This window comes from Pristiophorus japonicus, chromosome 4 (genome assembly GCF_044704955.1).
Source record: "Pristiophorus japonicus isolate sPriJap1 chromosome 4, sPriJap1.hap1, whole genome shotgun sequence".
Taxonomy (NCBI): Eukaryota; Metazoa; Chordata; class Chondrichthyes; family Pristiophoridae; genus Pristiophorus; species Pristiophorus japonicus.
The window spans coordinates 55,199,770-55,215,458 of record NC_091980.1 but is presented as its reverse complement, the minus strand read 5'-3'; the positions used below and the strand labels follow the sequence as shown (position 1 = coordinate 55,215,458).

Sequence of the window (15,689 nt, the reverse complement as noted above, 5' to 3'; positions counted from 1 at the left end):
TCTTGACAAATTTTACTATAACCACTGATGTCTGTACTTATTCTTTTCACATTCTGACAATCAATACAGCACAAGACCCTTCCAAAAAGAGAGAGAGGAGAGAAGAGCTGCATTAATTCTCCTTCCACCCAGTAGATGCAGTCCAGAGGTGAAAGTATTAGGATCTAATCCATTGTATCATTTAGACCACTTAGGGGCAATCTTAATCTAAGCCACATGTCGAGAAACAGATGGGATCTGGTGCAACACTGGTTTTACTCACCATCTGATTTTACTCCTCAATGAAGTCAATGGAGAGTAATATTGGGTGGGGTGTAAAATTGGCATTCCACCCAATCCCATGAGCTCTCACACAGCCAGTTAGGTTAAAATTACCTCCCTTGTATCAGCTAGCTCTTTAGGATATAATTTTCTAAAAGACAGACATTCCTAGAACCTGGAACACAGTGCTTTACATAGATTCATTTGTATTTCCATTTCACTGTTAGAGGTTTTCAAAAGCTAAAGAAAGTAAATATGCATGTGACTACATGGAAAGCAAACATCCTTGGGATCTCTTGGATAGTATTCACTTCAAATGCAGAGAAACTAATGTTGTCTTATTAAAATTATAGGAGAGTATGTTCCAATGACCTCCATACATGCCTTTCTAAGATGCTGTACATTTTGTATACTGGGCTATGTTTTAATCAGTTTTGAATGCCTCGACATTGCAGCTGCCTCTAAATCTTTGCTTTGAACAATGTCTCTGGAACTATTCTAGGGTACAGTGATGCAGAGTCAACTAAGGGTGGGATTCAGGTCAAAGACATTCATTGGACTGGATTTTCGGCTTTTAAGATTTTGGGGCATTAATGACGACGGGACAGTTCTGATAATACCTGGAAAAAGTTTGCGCCCTCATCTGCAAAATTCGGCAGAAAGTTTTCAATGTCAGGCATTACACAAGGAGTTTTTCTGCCCCAGCCAAAAATCACAATGTTAAAACACCTCTATATTTTGCACATGCGCAGATGCCTTCGAATCTTCACGGGCGCGGCGATTTCCTTTCCGCAGGCACAGATGCACCGGCCCACTTCGCTCACAATGGGAGACATGGCGCAGCAGGAGGGAAGACAGAGAGCATGTTGCTTCTCTGCAGCAACCGCTGACTAGTTAGTTCAGGCCATAGAGAGGGGGTGGCCTGCACTGCATCTACTGGGTGGAAGGAGGCCCATGCCCAATGTGTTCAAAAAGATATGGAGGGCCATAGCCCTGGAGGTGTCAGTAACAGACACAGTGGCTAAAACTGCCACCCAATGCAACAAGAAGTTTAACGACCTCACGAGGGTCATCAGGATGAGTATCCTTTACATTTATGTTATCATCATCATAGGTAGTCCCTCGGAATCGAAGAAGACTTGCTTCCACTCTAAAAGTGAGTTCTTAGGTGACTGAACAGTCCAATACGAGGACCACATTCTTTGTCACAGGTGGGACAGACAGTCGTTGAGGGAAAGGGAGGGTGGGACAGGTTTGCCGCACATTCCTTCTGCTGCCTGTGCTTGATTTCTGCATGCTTTCGGCAATGAGACTCGAGGTGCTCAGCGCCCTCCCGGATGCACTTCCTCCACTTAGGGCAGTCTTTGGCCAGGATCTCCCATGTGTCAGTGGGAATGTTGCATTTCATCAGGGAGGCTTTGAGGGTGTCCTTGAAACGTTTCCTCTGCCCACCTTTGGCTCGTTTGCCGTGAAGGAGTTCTGAGTAGAGCACTTGCTTTAGGAGTCTTGTGTCAGACCTGGCATTGTTGCAACATCACTGTCTCACACAATGTTAATAAATCTTTGATGGAACTGCCCCTTCTATGTGTTTCAGGCCATGGTGTGGGTTGTTGAAACCACCTGAAAGTTGGAGGCTCACTTCACCAGTCATGCCCTCTGCATTCAGGATGCACGTATCCTCTTGTCCTCTTATCATTCTCACTCCTCCTCGCACACACCTTCCATTGTTGATATGTGTTTTCCAAATGTCACCCTGAGCCGCTATTCTACCTGGCTGCACCTCCTTCCAGTTTTTCCACATGCTCAGTCACCAGCCACACAGATTGTACTGAACACATTTTCAGTTCCACACAGTGGCAGCTATTCCACTATGGAAGGCACATGTGGCACAAGAGGAGCTGCACAGTTACTCAACCCTTCTTGCTCTTATTGCAGGCAAAGTTATTCATAATCAGAGGGAGCAACATCGGACTGGACACGGAGAGCCTGATCTACAGGACCTGACTGAGGTACAGCAGGGAGTGTCGGTCCTCATGGGCACCCCAGTTCGCATGGTGGTCGGTGGAAAGGCCGAGCCCCCTACGGGTAGTGACGGTATGTGAATGGCATTTGCGATTGATGTGACTTCCTTGATCCCTAATATCAAGTGGCCTATCCTCTTTACATATACATGCCCAATGCCACCTTCCTCTTATCTGCCTGCTCCCTGCTGCTAATCATATGTCGTTTGTGCTTACAGATGACCAGCCAGAAGCGCAGCAGCCTTCCCGTGAGCCGTCGACATTAGGCCACGGGGGAGATTACGAGGGAGGGAAGGACAGTGTGCTCCTTGAGCGTGTGACCCCATCAGTCCCACCATATCGGGACACAACATCGGGGGAGGAGGCTGATTTTGAGAGGTTTGATGACTCTGAGGCTCCTGGCCCCAGTGGCCTACAGCAACGTCCAGCGGGAGGGGAAGCTCGGAGGCCAGCTCCCCGGAGGGTGCGTCAGCCCAGTCGTCCTGCTCAGAGACAGGACGTGGACATGGACTTGATGGTTAAGTCCAGGGAGAACACGGAAATGCACCGCGAGCTCATGGGTGCATTGGATAGGGTCCCGCAGAGCATAGACGCACTTGCTGTGAGTGTGGCGGAGGCTGCCTCACGTATTATCTGTGCATCTGAGGACTCCAGCAAGCCCATCCTTGCCCGCTCACAGAGGCAGATGGTTTCCAGCAGCAACAGTGGAGTCCCAGAGGGGATGGCGCGTGCCACGGGTGACGTGGCAGCAGTGATTGCATCACAGGCACAAGCCACATTCCAGCCAAGTTCCTCCTTGTTGTCCTCCTCCTCCTGAGGTATGCCTGCAATCCCCACTGGCAATACCTGGCCCCTCATGATGGTCAAATTGTGCAGCATGCAGCACGCCACAATTAATTTGGATACCTGTTGAGGGGAGTATTGAAGGCTGCTTCCAGAGCAGTCCAGGCATTAGAATCCTTGCTTCAGCACCCAATTGTCTGTTCGATGATGTTCCGGGTGATGGCATGGCTCTCATTGTACCGCTGCTCCACTTCTGTGGTGGGGTTGCAGATGGGGGTCATGAGTCAGGTTTCAAGGCCGTATCCTTTGTCCCCGAGCAGCCGTTCCCTTGGTGGTTGAAACAATCGCGAGACGGTGCTCTCACGCATGATGAAAGCATCATGTGCGCTCCCTGGATAGCGGTCATTCACTGCGAGGATGTGCTGCGTGTGGTCGCACTCCAGCTGCTCGTTTAGGGAGTGATATCCTTTTTGCTTCTGAAAACCTCTGCATTGTGTAATGGTGCTCGCAAGGTCATGTGAGTGCAGACAGTGGCTCCTTTGAACCCTCGAGAAGCCCGCAATTCTGCCAAACCCACATGCCTGCTCATTCTGGCTCTCTATGCTCATTGGGAACCTTATGAAGTCCATTCTGCGGGCGTACAGAACCTTTGTGACGTGGCGAATGCAGCGATGTGCAGCATATTGAGAGATGTTGCATATGTCCCCTGCTGCAGCCTAGAAGGAGCCGGAGGCACAGAAGGCCAGCACTACACTGCGACGGGCAGCGCAGTCATGTTGGCACTGTAAGGCTGTTGGTCTGCCTGTTGGAGATGGCATATCCATGTCAGCACTTCCTTTCGGAAGCACAGCCTTCTTACACACTGCTTCTCAGAGAGCTGGAGATATGAGCGTAGTGCCTGTAAACCCATGGGGAGGGTTAACCCTCATCCCAGACATCTTCGGCCTCTCCTCATCCGTGGGCCGTAATGGCCAAGAGCCCTTCTTCTATCCTGACACTGCCTAGCAATAGCATGGAGTATGATACGCTGGCGAACTAGTAATGTTCCCATTAAATTCTTTCACTGAAGTTGTAAGGACACTGTAATGGCAGATAAAACTGCTACTTTCAAGTCAGAGCTTCATGCTGTGTGCCGTGCGCAAACGTTACAGTCAATGTGCCCAGTGATTTAGGTTCCTCCTCCCTCAATTTAAATATGCGGCAAATACTGTGTGCTCGACCGTGGGACTGCCTGGTTTTTCAGGCGTCACTTGGAGCGGGCATATAATGCAGCGTTAGGGCCTAATTGTGCAGCCGGGATGCTAGCAGAGCATTGCACGATTGACATCATGATCTCATTGAAACTACTGGGCGGGATGATAAGGTTTTGGGGTACCACAAACCCTGAGCCAAATTTTCCGGCCGGGTAATAAAAGCTGGCAACCCACCGTTATGCCTTCAAACACCCTTTAATGCCCCTCTGGGGTGCTACCAGAGGCGCAAGGGAGCAGAAAATCCAGTCCACGGCATCTGTAAGATTACTTTAGGTTAGCAATGTAACTGATATCTTGTAACACCATTTGGGAATTAAAACAGCAATTCCATTCAATTGAAAACTCAGCCCTTACCACAGAATATGTGGAGCAAATAAATCATCATCTTCTTTAGAATGTCAGGATGACATTCGCCATAATGCCACGGAGGAAAATGCATGATTTGGCATTGACCAAGCTGGAAGAGGTGACTGGCCTTTGCTTCATCCTCTTTTAACTCATTGGCCCAGAATTTGCGGTCGGGATGACAGTGAACTGGTAGCGTTCACCACCATTCCGCCTTTGAAACTGATCGTAACTTCGGGATTTGGCACATGCGCAGCTTAATGCGAAAATCCCGAAGTTGTAGTCAGTCGTCAGTCATTGACAGCACCGACACAGGCTACGCTGTGACCTTCAACTTCCACCCCCCCCCCCCACTGCTCCCCACCCCGCTACAGAGCTGGCAATCTGCGCAATCACCCAAATCAGGAAAACTGATGAAAATTTTGGCTCTTTCACAGTAAGTACGCTGTTAAATTCCCCACTTAATGTTAGTCCCCAAGGGATTAGGTGTAACTGTGGTTTTAACAGCATTATTACTGCTAAGGGCTTTATAAACGAATTTTATTTATGTTCAATGTGAAATTTGTCCATGTTAATCAAAATTAAGGGGGAAAGATTCATTATCGCCCCGTTTGGGGGCAGTAACATTTGAGAGGTAGAAAATTAGCGCCAGGCGCTAAAGTTTCGCCCCTCTCACAAAATTTGGGTTAACGCTCCCAGAAGGAAGTGGAGTGCTAAATCAAGTGGTCCATGGCCTTCTTGAGGTGCTAACAGGGTGGGCCCCTCAGCAGCTCTGCACACTGGTCCATACAGTGCTGCCACGTCTAAAGGGCCCTTCCCTCCTTTATAGTGAAGGGTTCATGCTGCAGACTCTGCAATGAAAAAAGGGGCCTACCTGGACCACCTTAGGAGCAGGGGTGCAGAGTGCCGGGCTGAGCGATCACAGCCAAGACCCTGCGAAGAAAATGGAGCAGCACCGTGAAAAGCATGGTAAGTCGGCCACCTCACCTTTAATTATCGCCCCGAAGCAGCCGGCCACCCGATCGACGCTTCCTGAAGCTGTTGGTGTTTTCGCCCAGCGCTACTGCAGGGGGCGAAAGTGAATTTTGTGTCCGGGCGCTAACGGGGCGATGCGCATGGCAATGACGTCACAATCTCCAGGCGCAGGAGATCGGGGTGAAAAGTTGTAGCCCCATATGGTGGGAGTCGTTGGCAGTGCAGCGTCCAGTTGGTAATGCATTTGCGCCCCATTAGAGTCCCCGGGGGCGCTAATGGGAGGTGCAGATGCATTGAATTTTGCCCCCTAAAATTTTTAATAAATTTTTCAAAAACATTTTTTAAATATTTGTCCATCTTTATTTCAGTTTTCCCCCCATGTGAGAGCCTCAATTTTTCTTTTGCTCTCTCTAAAAAGTTAGAATTTTAAGAGCTTACTCACTTCCTTGTTCGCTGTCTGTGAGAATTCTGCCTTTTGATTGGCTGATTAGACAGCCTGTTGACGTTTCAGCACTCCACACAAGGGAATCCCCATTAACTTGCATTGATTTGAATTGAAGGTCGGAAAAGCCAAAGTTCTTGACACAGGAATCACGAGATCCTTGTGCGAAGCATACTTCGGGGCCAACAGTGAACATCTTCGCTTCGCTGCTGACTGCAAATTCCAGGCCATTCTTTGTCACTAATTTTCACTCCAGTTGTTTTCTAGTACAGGTACAACGTCCAAAATCCGGAATCCTCAGGACTGAAAACAGATAAAAAACAGATAGTAAAAGCTTTTACAGATATATAAAATGGAAAAGAGTGATTAAAGTAAATGTTGGTCCCTTAGAAGATGAGAAGGGGGATTTAATAATAGGAAATGTGGAAATGGCTGAGACTTTAAACAATTATTTTGCTTCGGTCTTCACAGTGGAAGACACAAAAACCATGCCAAAAATTGCTGGTCATAGGAATGTGGGAGGGGAGGACCTTGAGACAATCACTATCACTAGGGGGGTAGTGCTGGACAGGCTAATGGGACTCAAGGTAGACAAGTCCCCTGGTCCTGATGAAATGCATCCCAGGGTATTAAAAGAGATGGCAGAAGTTATAGCAGATGCATTCGTTATAATCTACCAAAATTCTCTGGACTCTGGGGAGGTACCAGCGGATTGGAAAGAAGCTAATGTAACGCCTCTGTTTAAAAAAGGGGGCAGACAAAAGTCAGGTAACTATAGGCTGGTTAGTTTAACATCTGTAGTGGGGAAAATGCTTGAAGCTATCATTAAGGAAGAAATAGCGGGACATCTAGATAGGAATAGTGCAATCAAGCAAACGCAGCATGGATTCATGAAGGGGAAATCATCTTTTAACTAATCTTTGAGGATATAACGAGCATGGTGGATAGAGGTGTACCGATGGATGTGGTGTATTTAGATTTCCAAAAGGCATTCGATAAGGTGCCAGACAAAAGGTTACTGCAGAAGATAGAGGTACGCGGAGTCAGAGGAAATGTATTAGCATGGATAGAGAATTGGCTGGCGAACAAAAAGCAGAGAGTTGGGATAAATGGGTCCTTTTCGGGTTGGAAATCAGTGGTTAGTGGTGTGCCACAGGGATCGGTGCTGGGACCACAACTGTTTACAATATACATAGATGACCTGGAAGAGGAGACAGAGTGTAGTGCAACAAAATTTGCAGATGACACAAAGATTAGTGGGAAAGCGGGTTGTGTGGAGGACACAGAGAGGCTGCAAAGAGATTTAGATAGGTTAAGCGAATGGGCTAAGGTTTGGCAGATGGAATACAATGTCGGAAAGTGTGAGGTCATCCACCTTGGGAAAAAAAACAGTAAAAGGCAATATTATTTGAATGGGGAGAAATTACAACATGCTGAGGTGCAGAGGGACCTGGGGGTCCTTGTGCATGAATCCCAAAAAGTTAGTTTGCAGGTGCAGCAGGTAATCAGGAAGGCGAATGGAATGTTGGCCTTCATTGTGAGAGGGATGGAGTACAAAAGCAGGGAGGTCCTGCTGCAACTGTATAAGGTATTGGTAAGGCCGCACCTGGAGTACTGCGTGCAGTTTTGGTCATCTTACTTAAGGAAGGATATACTGACTTTGGAGGGGGTACAGAGACGATTCACTAGGCTGATTCCGGAGATGAGGGGGTTCCCTTATGATGATAGATTGAGTAGACTGGGTCTTTACTCGTTGGAGTTCAGAAGGATGAGGGGTGATCTTATAGAAACATTTAAAATCATGAAAGGGATAGACAAGATAGAGGCAGAGAGGTTGTTTCCACTGGTCGGGGAGACTAGAACTAGGGGGCACAGCCTCAAAATACGGGGGAGCCAATTTAAAACCGAGTTGAGAAGAATTTCTTCTCCCAGAGGGTTGTGAATCTGTGGAATTCTCTGCCCAAGGAAGCAGTTGAGGCTAGCTCATTGAATATATTCAAGTCACAGATAGATAGATTTTTAACCAATAAGGGAATTAAGGGTTACGGGGAGCGGGCGGGTAAGTGGAGCTGAGTCCACGGCCAGATCAGCCATGATCTTATTGAATGGCGGAGCAGGCTCGAGGGGCTAGATGGCCTACTCCTGTTCCTAATTCTTATGTTCTTATGTTCTTATGAATCTGTGCTGGGTTTTGAGTGGTGAGATCCGAAATCTGGCAAAACCCAAAATCCGGCACGGATTTAGTCGAGGATTCCAGATTTCAGACTTGATTTTCTAGTCTGAAATCCGGAATCCTCGACCGAATCCGTGCCGGATTTCGGGTTTTGCCTAAAAAATGAACGGTTTTCGGACAATAATTCCGGATTCCGGATGACTCCATCAGCTATGTGCAAAATGTCTGGTTTTTGGACAATTCCGGTTTTCAGAGTTCTGGATTCGGGACATTGCACCTGTACCTTTTCTATCCAGAAAGTGGTGATGGGGGCAGCAGGTAATTTTCAATATTGGCCCCAAAGAATCACGAAGCTGGCAGTAACCCCCCCCGCCCCCCCCCGCCTACCAGCGCCTGCCAAAGGACACAGTCAGAAGGTTTGAACCATTTTCAGGTATTCAGGCCAGGATTTTACCGGCTAGCTGTGGATGCTAAATGGACGCACCGCTGCAGTACGCTGGCTTTAGAGGGTGGAAAATCTGCCAGCTTCTGTGAGGAGCTGGCTGACGGGTCGGCCTGTTAGGGAGGAGGGAGCAGATGCTGGGGGAGAGGCGAGAACGGATCCAGCAGCGGGGACAGATGGTTTCCCACAAAATCTTTTAAAAAAAAATCAAAAACCTACTTTTTCCTGAGTAGCCTCCAGTGGTCCATACAGGGACTAGCATCCAGAGCACATGTTCCATCCACTTGTACAGGTACACTAAAATTGTAATCGAGGTCTTACATCCAGTGTACAGTCCCAATTTATATATTTAAACAGTCTTCTGCCTGTTTTGGGCAGGAGTGCTGGGTTCCTTTTTAAAGACCAGCCTGAAAATTGAATCAGGCGGGCATGTAGGTGCCCAAGGTCCCTACTAAAATTTCCTCTTGCTGGTTGTCTGATTTTCAGGCGAGAAACCAGAGGCTGGCAGCTGAAAATTGCCCTCACCCTACCATTAACATGCTTAGGTATGGTTTCATGATGCTGGCAGTCCATCCTGACCTCATAAACCACCCTTTGAAACAGAGCTCAGCATGGCAAGACTATTTTATGCTTCTGTGGTTCAATGTATGGCTGTGTCAGTGAATGAGTGAGTGAGTAGGAGGAGAAAGGATGATAAGCAAAGGACTCTACAAACTCGAAGTTTGGGTTGCCTCTGACTTCATTTTCCTCTCAGCCTTTCTAATGGCCTCTGACACCAAATATTGGAGGGCACTCTTCTCATAGGGAGTTAATGGGTGATAGCTGTAAGGGCCATCTGTGGTCATCTTTTGTTCCTGTCAATACTATTCTTGCACCCCCTTGCTAGTGTCTTGACATGCTTTGAGCAAAACATCAAGATTGAAAATATGAAGTTCAGCTTTTCTTGAAAGCTGCAGCCATTTAAGAGCTTCTCACTCATTAGATTCTCCACAAACATGGTATGCACCCTATGCATCAACTAGTCTGTGCAGGAATGATACATGATTATAGCAATGAGACGCAAGGTCATTTCTCTGCAATACTTGCTTACCCTGTGTCGTTTTTGTTATATATGTATTTACTCTGTACAGCCACCAGAGGGCTCATTCCCCAGGGTCCCAAGGGATCACATAATCCCTTGGGAGCACAGGTATTTAAGAAGGCTTCACAGGTTGGAGCGGCACTCAGGAGACCTGCAATAAAAGACTACGGTCACACTTTACTTTGAGCTCACAGTGTTCAGTCTGACTCTTTCTCCATACATAACAACTGGCGACGAGATATAGATAACGAACCCAAATTTGCAGAGAACAGTGGGCATCCAGGAGAAATTTTCGGAGGAGATTGGGAAACTTTTGTGGAGCGACTCGATCAATACTTCGTGGCCAACGAGCTGGATGGAGAAGAGAGCGCTGCCAAACATAGAGCGATCCTCCTCACCGTCTGTGGGGCACCAATGTATGGCCTCATGAAGAATCTGCACATTCCAGCAAAACCCACGGAGAAATCATACGACGATCTATGCATACTGGTCCGAGAGCATTTGAACCCGAAGGAAAGCGTTCTGATGGCGATGTACCGGTTCTACACCTACAAAAGGTCTGAAGGCCAGGAAATGGCGAGTTATGTCGCCGAGCTGACACGCCTTGCAGGACATTGCGAATTTGAAGGACATTTGGAGCACTTGCTCAGACTTTTTCGTACTTGGCATTGGGCACAAAACCATACTTCGCAAGCTTTTCACTGTAGAGACCCCAACCTTGAGTAAGGCCATAGCGATAGCCCAGGTGTTTATTGCCACTAGTGACAATACTAAGCAAATCTCTCAGCACACAGGTGCTGCTACAAGTACTGTGAACAAAGTGATGTTGTTTTCGAATCGTAAATATACAGCGCAGGTCACACATACCTGCAGCCATACATCCGCAGATGTCTCAAAGTATCAAGGGTGAAGAATGCAAGGCCATTAACACCTTGTTGGCGCTGCGAGGATGATCATCATTTCCATTCATGCCGATTCAAAGTATACGTTTGCAAGGGCTGTGGAACAATGGGACACCTCCAACGAGTGTGCAGGCGAGCTGCTACGCCTGTTAAACCTGCAAACCACCATGTTGCAGAGGAGGACAGATCCATGGAGGATCACTACGAGCCAGAGCCTCAGATGGAGGAGGCAGAGGTATATGGGGTGCACACATTCACCACGAATTGTCCCCCCGATAATGCTGAATGTTGAACAAAATGGACTCCCGGTGTCAATGGAGCTGGACAAGGGCACGAGCCAGTCCATCATGGGCAAAAAGCCTTTCGAACGATTGTGGTGCAACAAGGCTTCAAGGCCAGTCTTAACTCCAGTTCGCATGAGACATAGAACTTACATGAAAGAATTGATTCCTGTAATCGGCAGTGCTACCGTAAAGGTCTCCTACGATGGAGCGGTGCACAAGCTACCACTCTGGGTGGTACCAGGTGATGGTCCCACGCTGCTTGGCAGGAGCTGGCTGGGAAAGATATGCTGGAACTGGGACGACGTCCGAGCGCTATCGCCTGCTGACGACACTTCGTGTGCCAAGGTCTTAAACAAATTTCCTTCGCTGTTTGAACCAGGCATCGGGAAATTCCAAGGAGCAAAAGTGCAGATCGACCTAATTCCGGGGGCGAGACCCATCCGTCACAAGGCGAGAGCAGTACGGTACATGATGAGAGAAAGGGTAGAGATTGAGCTAGACTGGCTGCAACGAGAGGGCATCATTTCACCGATTGAGTTCAGCGAGTGGGCCAGTCCTATTGTCCCAGTCCTCAAGGGAGATGGCACTGTCAGAATCTGTGGCGATTACAAAGTAACTATCAATCGTTTCTCCCTGCAGGACCAATACTCACTACCAAAAGACGACGACTTCTTTGCAACGCTGGCGGGAGGAAAGACATTCACGAAGCTGGATCTGACTTCAGCCGACATGACGCAGAAATTGGAGGAATCATCGAAGGCCCTCACCTGCATCAACACGCACAAGGATCTTTTTGTTTATAACAGATGCCGTTTGGAATCCGATCAGCGGCGGCAATATTCCAGAGAAACATGGAAAGTTTACTGAAGTCGGTCCCGCACACCGTGGTCTTCCAGGATGACATCTTGGTCACAGGTCGGAACACAGTCGAGCACCTGCAGAACCTTGAGGAGGTTCTTAGTCGACTCAACCGTGTGGGGCTCAGGTTAAAACGCTCGAAGTGCATTTTCCTGGTGCCTGAAGTGGAGTTCTTGGGAAGGAGGATTGCAGCGGACGGCATCAGGCCCACCAACGTGAAGACGGAGGCAATCGAGAACGCACCGAGGCCATAGAACGTGATGGAGCTGCGATCGTTTCTGGGACTCTTGAACTACTATGGTAACTTCTTACCGGGTCTCAGCACCCTGCTAGAACCATTACATGTCTTACTATGAAAAGGGGGTGAATGGGTTTGGGGCAAAAGCCAAGAAAATGCCTTTGTAAAAGCGAGAAAATTGTTATGCTCAAACAAATTGCTTGTGTTGTATGATCCCTGTAAGTGTTTGGTCCCAGCATGTGATGCGTCGTCATATGGCGTCGGGTGTGTATTGCAACAAGCTAATGATTTTGGGAAACTGCAACCTGTTGCTTATGCATCCAGGAGTCTGTCTAAGGCCGAGAGAGCCTACAGCATGATTGAAAAAGAAGTGTTAGCATGTGTCTATGGGGTAAAGAAAATGCATCAATACCTGTTTGGGCTAAAATTCGAATTGGAAACTGATCATAAGCCACTTATATTCCTGTTTTCCGAGAGTAAAGGGATAAATACCAATGCATCAGCCCGCATCCAGAGATGGGTGTTCACGTTGTCCGCATACAACTACACCATCTGCCACAGGCCAGGCACAGAAAACTGCGCCGATGCTCTCAGTAGGCTACCGCTGTCCACCATGGGGGTGGAAATGGCGCAACCCGCAGATCTAGCCATGGTTATGGAAGCATTTGAGAGTAAGCAATCACCGGTCACTGCCCGGCAGATCCAAACCTGGACAAACCAGGCCCCCTTATTATCGCAAGTCAAAAGCTGTGTGCTTCACGGGAGCTGATCCAGTGTCCCAGTGGAAATGCAGGAAGAGATAAAGCCGTTCCAGTGGCGCAAAGATGAAATGTCTATACAAGCAAACTGCCTTCTGTGGGGCAATCGAGTAGTGGTCCCCAAGAAGGGCAGAGACACTTTCATCAATGACCTCCACAGTACCCACCCAGGCATCGTAATGATGAAAGCGATAGCCAGATCCCACATGTGGTGACCTGGTATCGATGCGGACTTAGAGTCCTGCATTTACAGATGTAATACATGCTCGCAGTTAAGCAATGTACCCAGGGAGGCGCCGCTAAGTTTATGGTCTTGGCCCTCCAAACCATGGTCTAGGGTACACGTCCACTATGCAGGCCCGTTCTTGGGTAAAATGTTCCTTGTGGTTGTAGACGCGTAGTCCAAATGGATTGAATGTGAGATAATGTTGCCTAGCACGTCCGCTGCCACCACTGAAAGCCTGCGGGCCATGTTTTCCACACACGGCTTATCCGATGTCCTGGTGAGCAACAACGAGCCATGATTTACCAGTGCTCAGTTCAAATAATTCATGACCCGTAACGGGATCAAACATGTCACATCTGCCCCGTTTAAACCAGCATCCAATGGTCAGGCAGAGAGAGCCTTGCAAACCATCAAGCAAGGCTTGAAAAGGATAACTGAAGGCTCACTGCAGACTCGCCTATCCCGAGTCCAGCTTAGCTACCGCACGAGACCACAGTCACTCACTGGGATCCCACCTGCTGAACTGCTTATGAAAAGAGCATTTAAGACAAGGCTCTCGTTAGTTCACCCTGATCTACATGAACAGGTAGAGAGCAGGTGGCTTCAACAAAGTGCTTACCATGATAGCGCAAATGTGTCACGCGAGATTGAAGTTAGTGATCCTGTATATGTATTAGATTATGGACAAGGTCCCAAGTGGCTTCCCGGCACTGTCGTGGCCAAAGAGGGGAGCAGGGTGTTTCGGGTCAAACTTTCAAATGGACTCATTCACCGGAAACGTTTGGACTAAATCAAACTCAGATTCACGGACTACCCTGAGCAACCCACCTTCGACCCTACCTTTTTTGATCCCCCAACACACACACCAGTGACAACCGACACCACGGTTGACCACGAAGCAGAACCCATCATCCACAGCAGCCCTGCAGGGCCCAACACACCAGGCAGCCCAGCAAGGCCACCTTCACAGCAGCCCAGCGAGGGCCCAACAAATGATTCAACAACACCAGCTTTCACATTGAGACGATCAACCAGGGCAAGAAGGGCCCCAGATCGACTCACATTGTAAATAGTTACACTACTGACTTTGGGGGGGAATGTTGTTATATATGTGGACTTGTAGTTACTCTGTACAGCCACCAGGGGGTTCATTCCTCGGAGTCTCAAGGGATCCCATAATTCCTTGGGAGCACAGGTATTTAAGAAGGCTTCACAGGTTGGAGATGCACTCTGGAGACCTGCAATAAAAGACTACGGTCATGCTTTACTTTGAGCTCACAGTGTTCTGTCTGACTCTTTCTCCATACACAACAGTTTTCCGCGCTAGCACTGTGACAAGACTGTATAATGAACCCTTATAAGTCTACAGAGATTATACTGAATCTTTAAACGACATCTCACTTGGAATATTTTGCTCAATTTTGGTCAACATGCTTCAGATGGAATATCCATGAATTGGAGGTGGTGCATAGAAGGCAACAAGAATAACCTCAAATATAAATGGGATAAGAAATTAACATTAAACTCTAGATCTAGAGAGAACAAGGTTAAGTGAAATCTTACTGAGATATATCAAGAATTATTAGATGGTACTAGTAGATTTCCTGTGGTGTTGAGACTAGGGAGCTGAAAATGCAAAACTTGGAAGTATAGTGAACAGTGAGGAGGATAGTGATAGACTTCAAGAAGACTTAGACAGGCTGGTTGTGATATATTCTTACGACATCACTAATAAACACACGCTACAAGATGCCACCATTACACAGAAACTGTCAGCATGTGGTCTGGTCACATGACTCTTATTATTTGCATTAGTAATTGCATTACCACAGTAGTCCACTAGGGGAGTTCTATTACACTTCTCCCTTCTCAATGATGAAGTAATCAACAAAATAATCATCATATATAACTTGCATGGTATACACCCCAACAACAGATATGGGACTAGATTTTCCATTATTTTTGCACGCATAATGCCCACTTAATGTCCATTTTATCGCTGAAATGAAGTGTAATGCCCAGGTATCGCCTATTTAGCCACAAAATGGAAACTGACGCCCATTCTTTGGACACTTATCGCCGAGCGTTACTTTCGTCATGTACGTAATGCGGGAAAAATAATACCGCCCGCCCACTTTTTTGGGGAGGAATCATCAGAATGGGTGAAACCAAAGGCCATAATATCGTCCAGCATTATTTTCTGCACGTAATTAACGCCGAGATTCAATAATACCGACCGGCCACCTTTTTTTGTCGTAAAGATCAAATTTGACGAGACTAGCGCCCAGTGTATAGCCCAGTGTCACTTTCACCACCTCGCATACATCTCGGCCACAATATCACTTGCCCAAAACACCGCTCTGAAAAAGTGGAACTGTTCTGAACTAATCACACCGGTGTGGGGGCCATTTTTTAAATCGCAGGTCGCTTCATTGAAAAGGCTGCTTCAACTTCGGGGGAGTTTGGATTGACTCTGGAGTTCTTCTCAGGTGAAGTGACCATCTCAATAGACATCTTTTCAGACTCTGGATGATTGGGTTTTACTGTAGAGGTGTCTTTTAGTGTGGAAATTATTGTTTCTGATCAATCGCTATTATACTTTCATTGGAATGAGGCTAGCCATCTCTCAGCCTGCATTAATTAATAC

The 15,689-nt window shown here is 47.5% G+C and overlaps 1 protein-coding gene across 1 annotated transcript in view; it reads left to right on the top strand.

The window, feature by feature from the left end:
- The window catches only part of LOC139262054 (cyclin-dependent kinase-like 2), a 231,934-nt gene that overhangs the window by 145,947 nt on the left and 70,298 nt on the right, over window positions 1–15,689 (top strand). The window lies entirely within an intron of this gene.